A 13,259-nucleotide genomic window follows, 5' to 3' on the forward strand; every position below is an offset into this window, starting at 1 on the left:
TTCAACTGTTAAAATGAAGATTTAAAAATCATTTCCCCCATTACCAGTGATTTCATTAGTGCCAAAAGCTCCAGGTGAAATTCTCCCAGCATTTAGAGACAACTCTTTTGCAGTTTATAAATTTTCATAGCCTGGGGATAAGAGATTAAGCACAGTATGTTGTTCCAGGTGGGATTCTAAACTCTTCTGATTTGGAAGGCAGCTCACTGACTATTATTGTCTATTATGGAGGCAGTATATTGTACTAAAATGCCTCATGGAACTATTACAAAGAAAATGCTTTAAAATGCAAGCATTGCCCTCCTCCCTTCCCCCAAATTGGGTTTAACATGATGGGGATAACTCAAGGCTAGTACCCATAAAAGATCTTGACACAGATTTCATGGTTGACATTACTTGGGACAGTGCAGGTGTTCTTGGATCCCGTGGAAACACTCTCTATGTTGTGTAAGGGTCCTTTGTGATTTTTTTCAGCAGGTTATATAACCAGATTTAATGTGGTGGGATTAGGAAAGCAGAACCTGGTTTGGTTCACTTGGCAGTTACATAGGCACAGGTGTCAGGAGGTGTGATGGATGGAAATCCCTCAGTGTATAGCAATACTTTGCCAGAGAGTTAAATTATTCAGAATGCAAAGAATTGTTGTTTTGCCAACCTCAGGGCATAGCCTGCTTGCTGGACATTAACTCTGGAAACAGGGGGTCTACAATATTTTGATAGCAGATAGGTAGATAGATAGGGGTGCCCTGCTTGGAAGCAGGAGGACCTGAGTTCAAATTTTACCTCAAACACTTACTAGTTATGTGATCCTGGAAGTGAGTTATTTAACCCTGTTTGTCTCAGTTTCCTCATCTGTAAAATGAGCTGGAGAAGGAAATAGCAAATCTCTCCAGTATCTTTGCCAAGAAATTGAACTGAAGAATTGAACGTGTCTGAACAACATCACCACCATTCATCTTTTCCCTCTCCAACCCATCTTCCACAAGTTGTGATCAACAATTCCCCCTCCTCTCTCCTTTTCCCTTCCTTCCAGCTGCTAACTTATTCCTTCAAAATACTGCCTTTGATCTACTACAATAGGGAGACTAATCAGTAGGAGCCCAGTCCTCAGAGTTGTTGGTTACTGCCAACTCCCATACTACTAGAACCAGGTGATGCAGTGTAATAGAGAGATCTTATCCTCTATTCAGACTGTGTATTGTACAGGTTGTCTATGACCAGAGACAGGGTGAAGCCTTCTCTTCAGGGTCTGTGGTAATATTTTTAATGTGAGCATTTGTTACAACCATAGCCCTACACCCTTCTCCCAAAAACTGGATTTGAGAATTTGAAGTGACCAGAAATCCCAAAACCCCTTTTGCACATCTTAAAAGATCCTAGTCTCCTTCCTTCTTGCATAACATTAGGAACGGAATCTCATGCAAGGCTTCTTTCTCCCAGCCTCGGTCTTTGATATATCCCCTTAACAAACAGTTGCAAATGTGTCAGATAAGGAAGCTGGCTAACCTGTTTGCTGGTTTCTTTAGACTCTATAATAAGTCCTTTTGTTTGGGGCCATGTGCTTTGGCTGCTAATCCCATGTGGCCAAAGTCAACTTTAATAAATTCTCCAATTGAAAATTAGTATTTCTCAACTAGTCTCTATATCTTGGCACAACACATTTATACCTGAGAAATTGGAGCTACAAATCAGGGCTCGATTTATTTATTCTTTTGTTCATTTTCTAGACTTGTTATTCAGCCATTTCAGTCATGTATGACTCTTCATGGCCTCATTTGAGGTATTCTTGGCAAAGATATAGGAGTATCTGAAGTCTGATTTTAGCTTAGGAAGTCTTGCTGACTGCAGACCTAGAAATCTATCCCTTGGGCCAACTAGCTGCCCCTTAAAAAGTTGAATTTGTACTCAGTTCTTTTCAACTTCAAGCCCAGCAGGCAGCTTTAGTTGCTGTTGTTCTGTCGTGTCTGACTCTTTGTGATCCTTTGGACCATAAATTGCTGATGCTGTCCATGGGGTTTTCTTGGCAAAGATTGGAATGATTTGCTATTATCTCTAGTGGATTAAGACAAATAATGGTTAAATGATTTACTCATGATCACATAGCTAGTAGATATCTGTGGTCACATTTGAACTCAGCTCTACCTGACTCCAGGGCCAGTGCTCTATCCACTACTACTGCATCTAGACTTAAGAACGTGAAAATGCAGATTAAACTTCAAAATATGTCCCTGGGTGTGTGTGAGTGTGTGTGTTTACCTATTTCCCAACACGCTATTGCTCTATAAACATTGACTGAGCTTAGCAGGAGGGCAGTAGAAAGCTCAGGGAAGGAAATGTAGGACTAGTTACTGTAGGTTAACAAGAGCAACAACAACTTGCATTTATGTAGTGCTTTAAGGTTTGTAAAATATTTTATAGCCATTACCTCTTTTGAACTCACAACACCTCTATGAATGTTTTCTTTTCACTTCTTGGCAAATAAAAGCCTTTTTTTTTGACTGTACTCTGAGCTGGAACAAAGTGGACATAGGAGGGGTATTTTAGTAAATGTTTAACAATCAACTCTCTTAAAAAAAAAAAAAAGTACTTGTTACACCCTTTTAGGCTTAATCTATATAAATATTTTCCCCATCATTTTCTTAAGTTTAACAAATCAAGAAATAAAAGAACTGATTTGTAGTTTGCTTATTTCCAAAGTGCAAATGCAAACAATGAAAATTTAAACCATTGCTAACAGATTTAATGTTTCTCTTTCCCAGAGGCAAGGAAAGGAAAAAAGATATAATAAGTTGTGTGTGTATGTGTTCTCTATTTCTTGGAATTCATGACCGTGTTGTTTTTTCTGTCCTTGTGTTTATTCTTTCTGGATCTTAGTGAAGAAGAGAAGGCAATGACTCTTAGAAGAGAATCAGGTGAAGATAGAGTACAGCTTGTGGTCCTGCTCAGCTTAGACACCCATGTGCCTTGCAAACACAGCTGCAGGTAACACATCCCATGAGTTATGCTCCATTCAGAAATGAACTTGATGGGAGAATGTAGTAGCCATTCTCACTAGTATAGCTGGATGATAGAGTTTGTATAAGAAGGTTAAAAAGCTAGAGTGGGGGAAGAGTTAGGTTGCCAAAGGGAGTCCTTAGAATTTGTGATGTGTCAGACCTGTATTTTAGGAAAATCATCTTGGATAAAAGGATATATTAGAGCAAGAGAAAGACTAGGGGCAAGGATATCAGTTTGGAGAGTATTGCAAAAGTCCAGACAAGAGACAAGAAATGAATATCTGAACCAAAATTGTGGCTGGCTGTGTGCAGAGAATGGACAAATAGGAGAGGTGCTGGGGATACAAAAAGAACAACAAAATGCTGACAACTGTCCCCCTTCAAAATGCTTGCTTAGTCCTGGGAGACTGGTACCTGAAGAAGATTAGGAAAAACCCCTCATCTGAGCCTTGAAGGGAGTTAAGGATTCCCAAACACAGGAGAGCTTCCTATGTATAAGCAGGATAGTTCTGCAAAGGCACAAAAATCAGCTAAGAAATGAGTTGTACCAAGAAACAACCTATGGGCTGATTTGTTCCAGGAAGAGGAATATTAGATCAGCTCTATGAAACTCAGTGAATTAATTGGAATCTTTAGTTCTTTGAAGGTGGGGACACTTTTCTTCACTGTATTTCTCTCCTCCCAATCTGTTCTTAGAAAAGGATTTGATAAAAAAAAAAAAATAATGCATAAGGAGATAAAGACAGTGAAGTTAATCTGTTGCTATTTCACAACATTTCAGGCAATAATAACTTGGATGGAAAAGATTTTTGAGGGGGTTACTTGTACCTTGTAAGCACTAAAATTCAATCACTTAGGACTTTTGAAGCTGATTGTTTTGGATCTAGCCAAAGCCAAATAACTCAAGGCTCTCCAGAACAGAACCATCTCCCTGTTTCTTTGGTCCACATCTACATTAGTGGTTTGGAGGAAGAAGCTGATTTTTTTTTTCTTGCCAAGGTCACACAGCTAGTAGAGTCTGTGGCTGAGGCTGGATTTGAACTCTGTTTTTCCTGACTCCAGGACCAGTGCTGCCTCTCTCTCCCACAATTATATATTTTTATCTTTTTTGCTCCAATTATTAAATAATTACACTTGATCAGACTGAGGTAAAAGTCAAGAAGAAGAAAAATATACTTAAGTTTAATAGATTTAGAGGTGACGAGGCACTGGCCATGGAGTCACTATCTGAGCTCAAAGGCAGCCTCAGACACTAGCTGACAGACCATGCTTGGAAAACCACATCTTTTGCTTGCCTCACAGGGGAGGCATCTGTTATCCAGAGATATCTTGAAGATCAAGTGAGATACTAGTAATGATCTTAGCATAGTGCTGGGCACATAGTAGGTGTTTAATAAATGCTTATTTTCTTTTTCTTTTTTAAAAATTTTATTTATAAATTTTTTGACATTATATATGCATGAGTAATTTTTTTTATAATATTATCCCTTTTATTCATTTTTCCAAATTATCCCCTCACTCCCTCTACTCCCTCCCCTTGATGACAGGCAATCCCATATATTTTACATGTGTTACAATATAACCTAGATACAATATATGTGTGTAAATACCAATAAATGCTTATTTTCTTTCTTTTCATTCTTTGTTATTTAGTATAAGGCCCTCTCTTTACAAAAAAGGTAAGTCTGAATTCCAAAAAGGGTTTTCATCTCTGATGCTACATGTTTACTCTCAAGACCTTTTTATCTTGTGTGGGCCTTGTTTATTCTTTTTTCCATGAATCCTCTGTGGGTGAAACTTGCCAATGCATTAGAGACCTTCTTCTTATTCTTTTGCTATCTGGGGAATATCACTGTAACACCTGGGCTATCCAGCTGTTGTTTTTCATAGCTAAGCATTCTTTCCTGGTTATAATGGATTGTGTCTTTTACAGTCACATCTTATTGGAAAAGCACATTTAAGTGTGAAAGAATTTCTAAAACACAAATAAACTCACTGAGGTTTTAATATTATGAATAAAAGACTAAAGAATTTAAATAATTTCATTTAAAACTGCACAAAAAATTATAGACAATTCAGTGGCAAGTTTTAAATGCTACCGTGTTTCCCCGATAATAAGACACTGTCTTATTATTTTTTTGGGACTAAAAAACACCAGAGGGCTTATTTTCAGGGGAGGGCTTATTTTATCCTCCATCATGCCCCTTTTATCCTCCATCATGCCCATTTTAGCCTCCATCATGCCCCTTTTATCCTCCATCATGCCCATTTTAGCCTCCATCATGCCCCTTTTAGCCTCCATCATGCCCCCTGAGTGCTTATTTTATTCTCCATCGCTTACTGAACTTACCGAGTTTTTAGATGGTCCTATCTCAGCTCTACTCCGGGGCGCTGCTCTCAGTAGCGCCAGCAAGCAAATCACCAGGGAAGAAGAGGATGACGCGCTCACTGCTGCAGCTCTGATTGGATGCAGCTCGGAGCGCGACGTGCGTTTCACCCGGGAGGGGAGGGCGGCGCTGCTTACTGAAGGTACCGCTACGCAGCATATAGCGCAGGGGATCACCATGATGACCGTTTTCATAGTAAGTTCGATAGGGCTTATTTTCGGGGGAGGGCTTATTTTAGCGGAATATTAAAGAGTATGTGGGTGTCTTATTTTCAGGATAGGTCTTATTATCGGGGAAACACGGTATCAATCTGTTAAAATATATTTGAAGCAACTTTTGAAGACTTTTGAAGACTGGAATCATCTACACAATAAGAAGCTTGAAATAATAGGTTGGGGTCTGTAATATACTATGTGAGGAATTACTAATTTCATGAGTCACTACTTCTGAGTAATTAAAATCATACTTATATGGGAAGGAGGCAAATGCATTATTATTATTATTATTATTATTATTATTATTATTATTTGGACTAGATTGGTGATTTAATTGTTATGATGTCAGTGATTAAACAATTTCTTCTAATAAATCCCTAGGTTTATCAGCTGTACCCTTTGTTGCCTGAGGCACTGAAAAACAAATTACTTAAGCATCAGAGGCCATCCCTTAGCCCAATATTTCTGACTTATAGATCAGCTATCTGTTCATTATGCCATGCTTTCTCACAACCCAATCAATCAAACAAGGATTTATTAAGCTTATAATATTTGCTAGGCACTGAGTTAGGGGGATACAAATATAAAGAATTTTTGAGAAAATCCTGTCACACAGGAGTCTATATAGATGTATTACACTGACTCAAAATTATACTTTTGGTTATTTGGTACATTGCACAGGTTTGCTTCAATTTAAGATACCTCTAAATAAAAGAATTGGGAATTATCAAACACTACATGGGGGAACAGTTGTTGACTTTTAAGAAGGATTCTATGCCTTAAAAAGACTCACTTTGGAATTTATTTAAATAATAGACTTTTAAATTTTAAAGACCTGTGATTTCATTAGTGCAAAAACATTTATAACTTGGTAAATAGATTTGTAGAGTTGCTATGGCTTGAAAATTCATCACCCTTGTGCCAAACCAATTCAATGAAGTCCTTTTCTGGGTCTTTCCAGCTTTGTGGGAATTCTACCCTTATAGTCCAAACATTAGGATTAATTACAGTAGTCTGCTTGGAGGGCTGCACTGCCTGCATAAAGTCTTTTCCCACTCCAATTAATTCTGTAGTAAAAAATCATTAGAGTGACTTTCTAAAGCTTAGGTCCAATTTCTCCTCTCTTACCCCTCATCCCCCACCCCAGTCCCCACAATAACTCCCTATCATTTACAGAATCAATTACAAAATATCCTGTTTGGCATTCAAAACCCTTTACAATGTAGCTTTTCTTTTATTCTTGTGTGTGTGTGTGTGTGTGTGTGTGTGTGTGTGTGTGTGTGTGTGTGTATGTGTGTGTGTGAGAGAGAGGCGATCAGGATTAAGTGACTTGACCCAGTGTCATAAAGCTAGTGTCAAGTATCTGAGAGTGAATTTGAACTCCGGTCCTCCTGACTCCAGTGTTGGTGCATTGTGCCATCTACCTACCCCGGCCTTCTACCTTTCCAATCTTCTTAGAAATACATTCTTCCATCCAGTGACAAGGGTATCTGCTTCTTCCCTCATACAAGATGGTTTATCCCTTGTGCCTAAGACATTTTCTCTGACTGTCCCCCCATACCTGAAACATACCTCTTCAGCTCTAACCTTCCTCGATTTCTTTAAACCCCAATTAAAATTCTACCTTCTAAAAGATGCCTTCCCCAATCCCTCTAAATTCCAATGTTGTCCCTTTGTTAATTTTACTATTTCCTACTTAACCTGCACTTAATTTGCTCTCTGTATGTTTGCAAATTGTCTCCTTTGTTAGATTGCAAGCTCTTTTACCTCCTTTTGCTGATGGCAAGTGCTTAATAAAAGTTTATTGATTGATTAACTAGCCAGAGTCTAGCTCTCTGACAAAGACTGTGAGGAAACATACTACAAAGAAGCACCAATAAGCAGTCTTATATTTTAAATGATTTAATGAAAAAAAAAGTTTTTACAGAGGTTTAAGGAATATATCAATTGTGACAAATGAGGCACACCATGATTAGAATTTGCTTCTTTTTGGCGATTGGATAAAGCAATTTAATTTGAAACTTAAAATAGTTTGTAAAATGTTAGCTTATGAAGGCTTGTTCAGTATGATAGAAAGAGGATGTGATACTATGGAAAGAACCCTGCTTTCAAATCAAATGTCTAGTTCAAATCTTCATTTTTGTGTGTGATTAATCTTGGAGAAGATCACTTAGATTGTCCCTAGATTTCAGTTTTTCAACTGCAAAATGACGGGACTGTTAATGTGTGTCCCCTTCTTGCTCAAAATTCTATGGTCAACCCCAATTCCCTCATTTTACAAATAAAAATTCACACACAGTTTCAAGATTTACAACGTACTTTTCTCATAATTACTATGAAAAGTAGTACAAGTATTATGATTCTCATTTTTCTGATGGGGAAATTTAGGCTCAAAAAATTACATTCACATAGCTCGACAAGTGTCAGCGCTAAACACTGGACACAGAATTCTCCCAATCCCCAAATCCAGTCTTTTCCCCGCTAACCAGTCATGGTTTTGGATTTGGAAAACTGAAGCCCCTGAAGAATGTTTACGGTCATTTAGTTACTTAGAATTAGGACAAGAAGCCTGGTCTCCAAACTCACACCAGGGTAGAGACAGGGTCAGACAAAACTGAAGAAACCTGTTCTCATAGCATCCTTGATCTTTGTAGATTTTGGTAAATTGTGGAAGAAAGTAATGTATTTAATATGAAATATTAAAATTTTCATTAAGCATTCGCAAATGAATCTTTGTTTGCCGTTTACACTTCAATGACAGCTCTAAAAAAAGATTAAAAATTTTTTTTTTCCCAAGCCAAAACGAGACATGAACAAGTGGTCAGATAAAACTTAAAAGAGAAAAAAAAAATCGCCCCTATGCTAATTTGTAAGAGCTCCTAGATCCAAAAAGCAAAGCGATATCTTTCCTTTTTAAAATATTTACAAGTACTCGAAAGGTGTCTGGTGCCCTGCGTGATACTCCTATACATTTAATGTGGTATAAAGAGTCCGGAGTCTAGAATCCTCACAGAATTGGAAACTATCTAGGCTGAGCCTCCATTTCTTTACAACTCAGCTGTGAAATGGGTTCACTCTCACAGGAATGTTGAGAAGATTAAAAACAAAACAAAACAAAAAAAAAAACCGGCTTTACCAGCCTAGAGGAAAGATGGACCAGGAGGCTAAAGATCGGAGCCTTTGTGGTGGAAACAAAGTTGCAGCCCTCTCTGCAATTGTCCAGACTCCTTCTGAAGAGGGCGGTCCTGTCTTTTTCAGGTTAGGCTGCCCTAAAAGAAGGGAATTCATACTTTCCCTAACTACGTAATTAAAGTATATTAGGTGGGAGAGTGGTGTTTTTTTTTTTTTTTTTTTGCCTCTGTTTCCCCAGAACTTAAAGAGTACTTAAAACATAGCAGGGGCTTAATAACTACTTCTTGACGGAAATTAGCAGTTGTAGTATATACTGGCTCTGCTACTGGACTACCAGGTTGATCTTGGGAAAGTCATTTAAGTCCCTGTGGGCTTCCATTTTTTTTCATCTATAAAATGAACTCGTTTAACTTGCTAGGTTCCTTCCGATTCTAATGGCTAGGAAGCCTAGTCTCCGGCCCGAACCGGGGCTATTTTTGGATACTCTATCTTGGGAGGATTCTAGATTTACTAGTTACTTAAATTGGGTTGGGCACAGCAAACAGGTCTAAATGCGGTGTCATATTGGTGCAGAAAGATAGCTAGGAGAGGTTTTCATTGGAATCAAACAAAATAACCCCATAGAAAACCCTGACAGAAGCAGGATTGAGGATGAGGGAGGGGCCGGGAAGCCAAAGAAACGCGAAACTCAGGACGAGAGTGTCTGTCCAGTGGTTCCACGGAGAGCTGGTCACTGAAATTAGCCCAACTCGGGCGGAGGGCCGAGTTGAGCCGCCAGTGACGTGACGTGCTTGGACTCCCCAGGAGGAGTTAAAGTGATACGGGGGCAGCTTTCAGGGGAGCACAAAAGAAAAACCAGAGGAGCTGGCGGTTTCTGGAGGGAAACAGGCAGGGCGGGGAGCTAGGAGTTCAGAACAGACTGCCCGGGGTCAGACGCGGGCGTCTGCGAAGGCGAGATAAAACTGGGGCAAAATAAGGGCTCCAGCTCGGCCCCGGCGTCGGCTCCGCCCTACCGCGCAGATTACAATCGCTGCTGGAGGCTCTCTCGTTGAGGGCGGGGTTTTTGGGGAGGGGCCCGTAGAGAGTGAGAAAAGATACCCCCCCACCCTGGCCACGCCACGAGTCATCAGCCAATCGGCTTCAAGGCGGACGATTCAAACCGAAGACAAGGACCAATCGAAATTTTTGGCGCCACTGGACGGTTGCACCTTTTTTGGGACTGGGAAAGCAAGGGAAAGCGGGGAGGGGGGGGGGGGGTCGCACAGCGGAAGCGTGCGCGCGCGCGCCCCGGGAGGGGCGGAGGCAGCGAGCGCCGCGGGAGCGCGGGAGCGCGAGACCGCGAGAGCGCGGGCTGGAGGCGAGTCGCGCGCCCGGAACCGCCGCCGCTGCCGGATTTACTTTTCTATACTTTTTTGGATCTGTTTGTGTCTCCGGAGGAGCCTCGGCTGCAGGTTGGGACCCTTCCTCTTCTTTTCCCCTTCCCTTCCTTGGGTGGCCGGGTGAGGGCAGGCTGGGTCCGGAGGCCGCTACTCATCTCTTGTCCTCCCGGGACAGCGCCCGGACCTCTACCCCCCGGGATCGGGCGCGGAGCTGGGTCCCGAAGCGGATCTTGGGGCAGCTCCGGAGTCCTCCGCTCCAGCGGGAAGGCCCTGGGCTGGGGATGGTGGTGAGGGGGCCGCTGCCTCGTTCTCGGAAGCACGAGTCGGGGGAGGAGGAAGAGACCCTACCCCCCCGGCCGATGGTTCCTCCCCTCTCCCCCTTCCCCCCGAGGTGGTTTAAACTGTCGGGTTGCCCTGAGTCTCCTGTAGCTGTGGCTCGCGCTCTCTGGGGAGGGGGCCGACGGACTTGGGGAGGGTCTTCTGCCCTCTTCTCTCCCCAGGTCTGGTTCAGTCCCTCGGCTGCAGCGCGTGCCACGGGGAGCCTTTAAGTGACGAAGTGGGGCTTTAAAGGACTGACGTTTTCCCTTCATTTCGGCGGCGCTCCGCGGCTGGGGGCTTCCTGGGTCCCCTGTCTCCCGGGCCGCCTCTTCCAGCGGCCGAGCCTTCCTGGCTCCCGCCACCGGCTTCAGTTGCATTTTTTGGGGTGGGGACGGTGGTGATGTGGGAATGGAGACAATTAAGCACTGACTTTGGAAACACCTAAAGAGTTCAGGGGTTGGGGGGCAGAGGGTCTCAGTGGTCGCGGAGCTTGACCTGTCTTTGGTGTTTACGTCAAGTCAAGACTGCGCGCATTTAATCTAGCATCAACTAGGGGCCAGGCATCGCACTAAATGTGGAGGATACCAAGAAAAGCCGACTGCTCCTGCCCGCGAGAAGCTCCTCGTGTTGTGAGGAAAGGGACAGAACCTCCCAACTGCAGCGCAAACCAGATCCATCCCGGATAAGCGGGAGGCGCTTTTTAGAGGAGCATGGAGAAGCGGGGCGGGGTGGGGCGCAGATGGGGAGGGAAAAGTATTTCAGGCAGGTCCGAGAGGCTGAAAAGGTCCTGAGCTGGAGATGAGGAAGGTTCGGGTTTTGTTTTGTTTTAATTAGACTGCGGTTAGTGTGCATGAGTTTGTGACGCTGCTTAAAAACGCAGAATTTGTCCATGCATTTGAGATCCTAATTTAGTGATGGCTGTGAGGTTCTCTGTTGCCAAGAAAGACTCTGCTCTTACGCAGCAGCAAGTTTTGTGGCCGAGTTTGTAACTTCGAAAATACATTTTGAGGTACATTTTGTCACTTTGTATCACCAGCGCCCAACACAGTGAAGACAGACTTCATATTCATTATATTATTATTTCATAACGATGCATACCTGTGATTAAATCTTGAGATGGTGTTACAAATACTACTTAACCTTTGAAAAGTACTTTTTAAAGCACACTTTGTGGAGGAGGAGAAAGAATACATCACTTCATCTCTATGCCTTTGCCTCCTTTCCCTCCATCTGTAAAATGGGTATAATTATATTTGATAATTAAGGTTGACTGAGTGTTATGAAGAAAATGGTTTGCAGATCTTTAATTGCTGTTATGTTCAGGAGAGTTGTAATGGCTGCAAAGTGCTTAATTAGCAGGGGCTTGCTCGGCTTGTTCCAAAAGGATTATAACACCCAGATCTTGCTGTTTAAGTTGATTACTTGGTGAAATTGATACGAGCTTAGAGGACATTCAGACTGCAGAGTAGAAACGTTAAACCAGCAAATGAATGGACACTAAGGTAACTTCCTCTTTTAAACCTCTGATACTTGTCACAAGTTATCATTCAGTTCAGCAATTATTTATTGTATCTGTGCCTGCTTGCCTTTTATAAAGTGACTATAATATGGAATAGTTATGTTTTGTGGGGGGGAATGATGTACAATTTTATTATTATTTTTAATAATAGGTAAACGTTACTGCCCATTTTCCTTTCATAGCTGGCATAGTTTTTTTGCTTTGGGCAATCCAACAAGAAAACCAGGTTAAATGGTATCATAATATTCTTAGTTTCATTCTTCCTTTTGTTGGTGGTTGGAGTTAAGAATATAACAAGACCAACTTCTAGAATCAATCCTAAGCATTAGAACCAGTGTCAGATGCATTCTTAGGAAATTACAAGGACAATTATGAGGCAGAATGTTTTAGAATGACAAGCATTTATTGCAGAATTAGAATGTATAACAGATTGCAGAATGTTATCGGATCCTTGATATTTTTCCACTATTGCTTAATCCAGTTCTTTAAACTTATAAAAATGTAGAGCCTGTAACATGTGGAATTGGAGAAGAGGTGTTCAGAGAGCAGTGTGACTTTCTCCTTTCCCACTGACTGATAGATTTTTGACAGCGCCACTTTTAACTTAAGAATTGAACATCTCTAAACTTAAGTATCTTTTCAGATATTTTTTGTTACTCAGCTCTCCAGGCATTTAAAAAAGATAGTCATTTTAAAAAATTCCATAACAAGGTCTGCCTACTCTTGAAATTGGAGGCAAGTTATATATTAAAGATTCTTAATTTGGAATCTGAATCCTTAAGGGATATTTCTCTGAAATTGGATGAGGGAAAAAAAAATCTTTATATTTCAACTTAATTGGTTTTCTTTGTAATCCTGTGTATTTTGTTTTATGCTTTTCAAAAGCATTATTTTGAGTAAAACTCTTTAGATTTCATCTGGTTTGCCAAAGGCATCCACCAAAAAGTTTAAGAATTCATGCTGTAGGTAAAGACTTTACTTTATTATTTTAGTGCAGCAGAAGTTTAGAATTATTGGTATATTGAAGTCAAGTTTTTCTGGGAACAAAGTAAACTTGTGGTCAATGGAGAAGCATTCTAGGGGAACAGTAGGAGTGAGGATATTTAACTTAATGTACAAAAGTTTTCCTTAAAGTAAAATTTGACTAAAGTCTATTCAAGAGTGCCTGAATATATACATATATCTTAACCATTTTCTCCATTTGGATCTTTAGCACGCACAATAGTTATAAATTCTGTCTTGAATTTTGTTCCTTTTATCTCTCCAACTGAAAATACACCAAATTGGGATATGGCTGTGCTATTTTGTAGTAA

The 13,259-nt window shown here is 40.9% G+C and overlaps 1 protein-coding gene across 3 annotated transcripts in view; it reads left to right on the forward strand.

The window, feature by feature from the left end:
• The window catches only part of LBR (lamin B receptor), a 59,579-nt gene that overhangs the window by 12,991 nt on the left and 33,329 nt on the right, over positions 1-13,259 (forward strand). The window contains exon 1 of one of the 3 annotated variants that reach the window (XM_074262628.1): positions 9,997-10,181. The exons of 1 other annotated variant lie outside the window; for it this stretch is intronic. The gene's annotated coding sequence lies outside the window, so the exon portion shown is untranslated. Of the gene's footprint in view, positions 1-9,996; positions 10,182-10,781; positions 11,930-13,259 lie in introns of those variants that run through there. One more of the 3 variants, XM_074262629.1, reaches the window with a different exon arrangement.

The sequence above is a fragment of the Sminthopsis crassicaudata genome, chromosome 4, assembly GCF_048593235.1.
Source record: "Sminthopsis crassicaudata isolate SCR6 chromosome 4, ASM4859323v1, whole genome shotgun sequence".
Classification (NCBI taxonomy): Eukaryota; Metazoa; Chordata; class Mammalia; order Dasyuromorphia; family Dasyuridae; genus Sminthopsis; species Sminthopsis crassicaudata.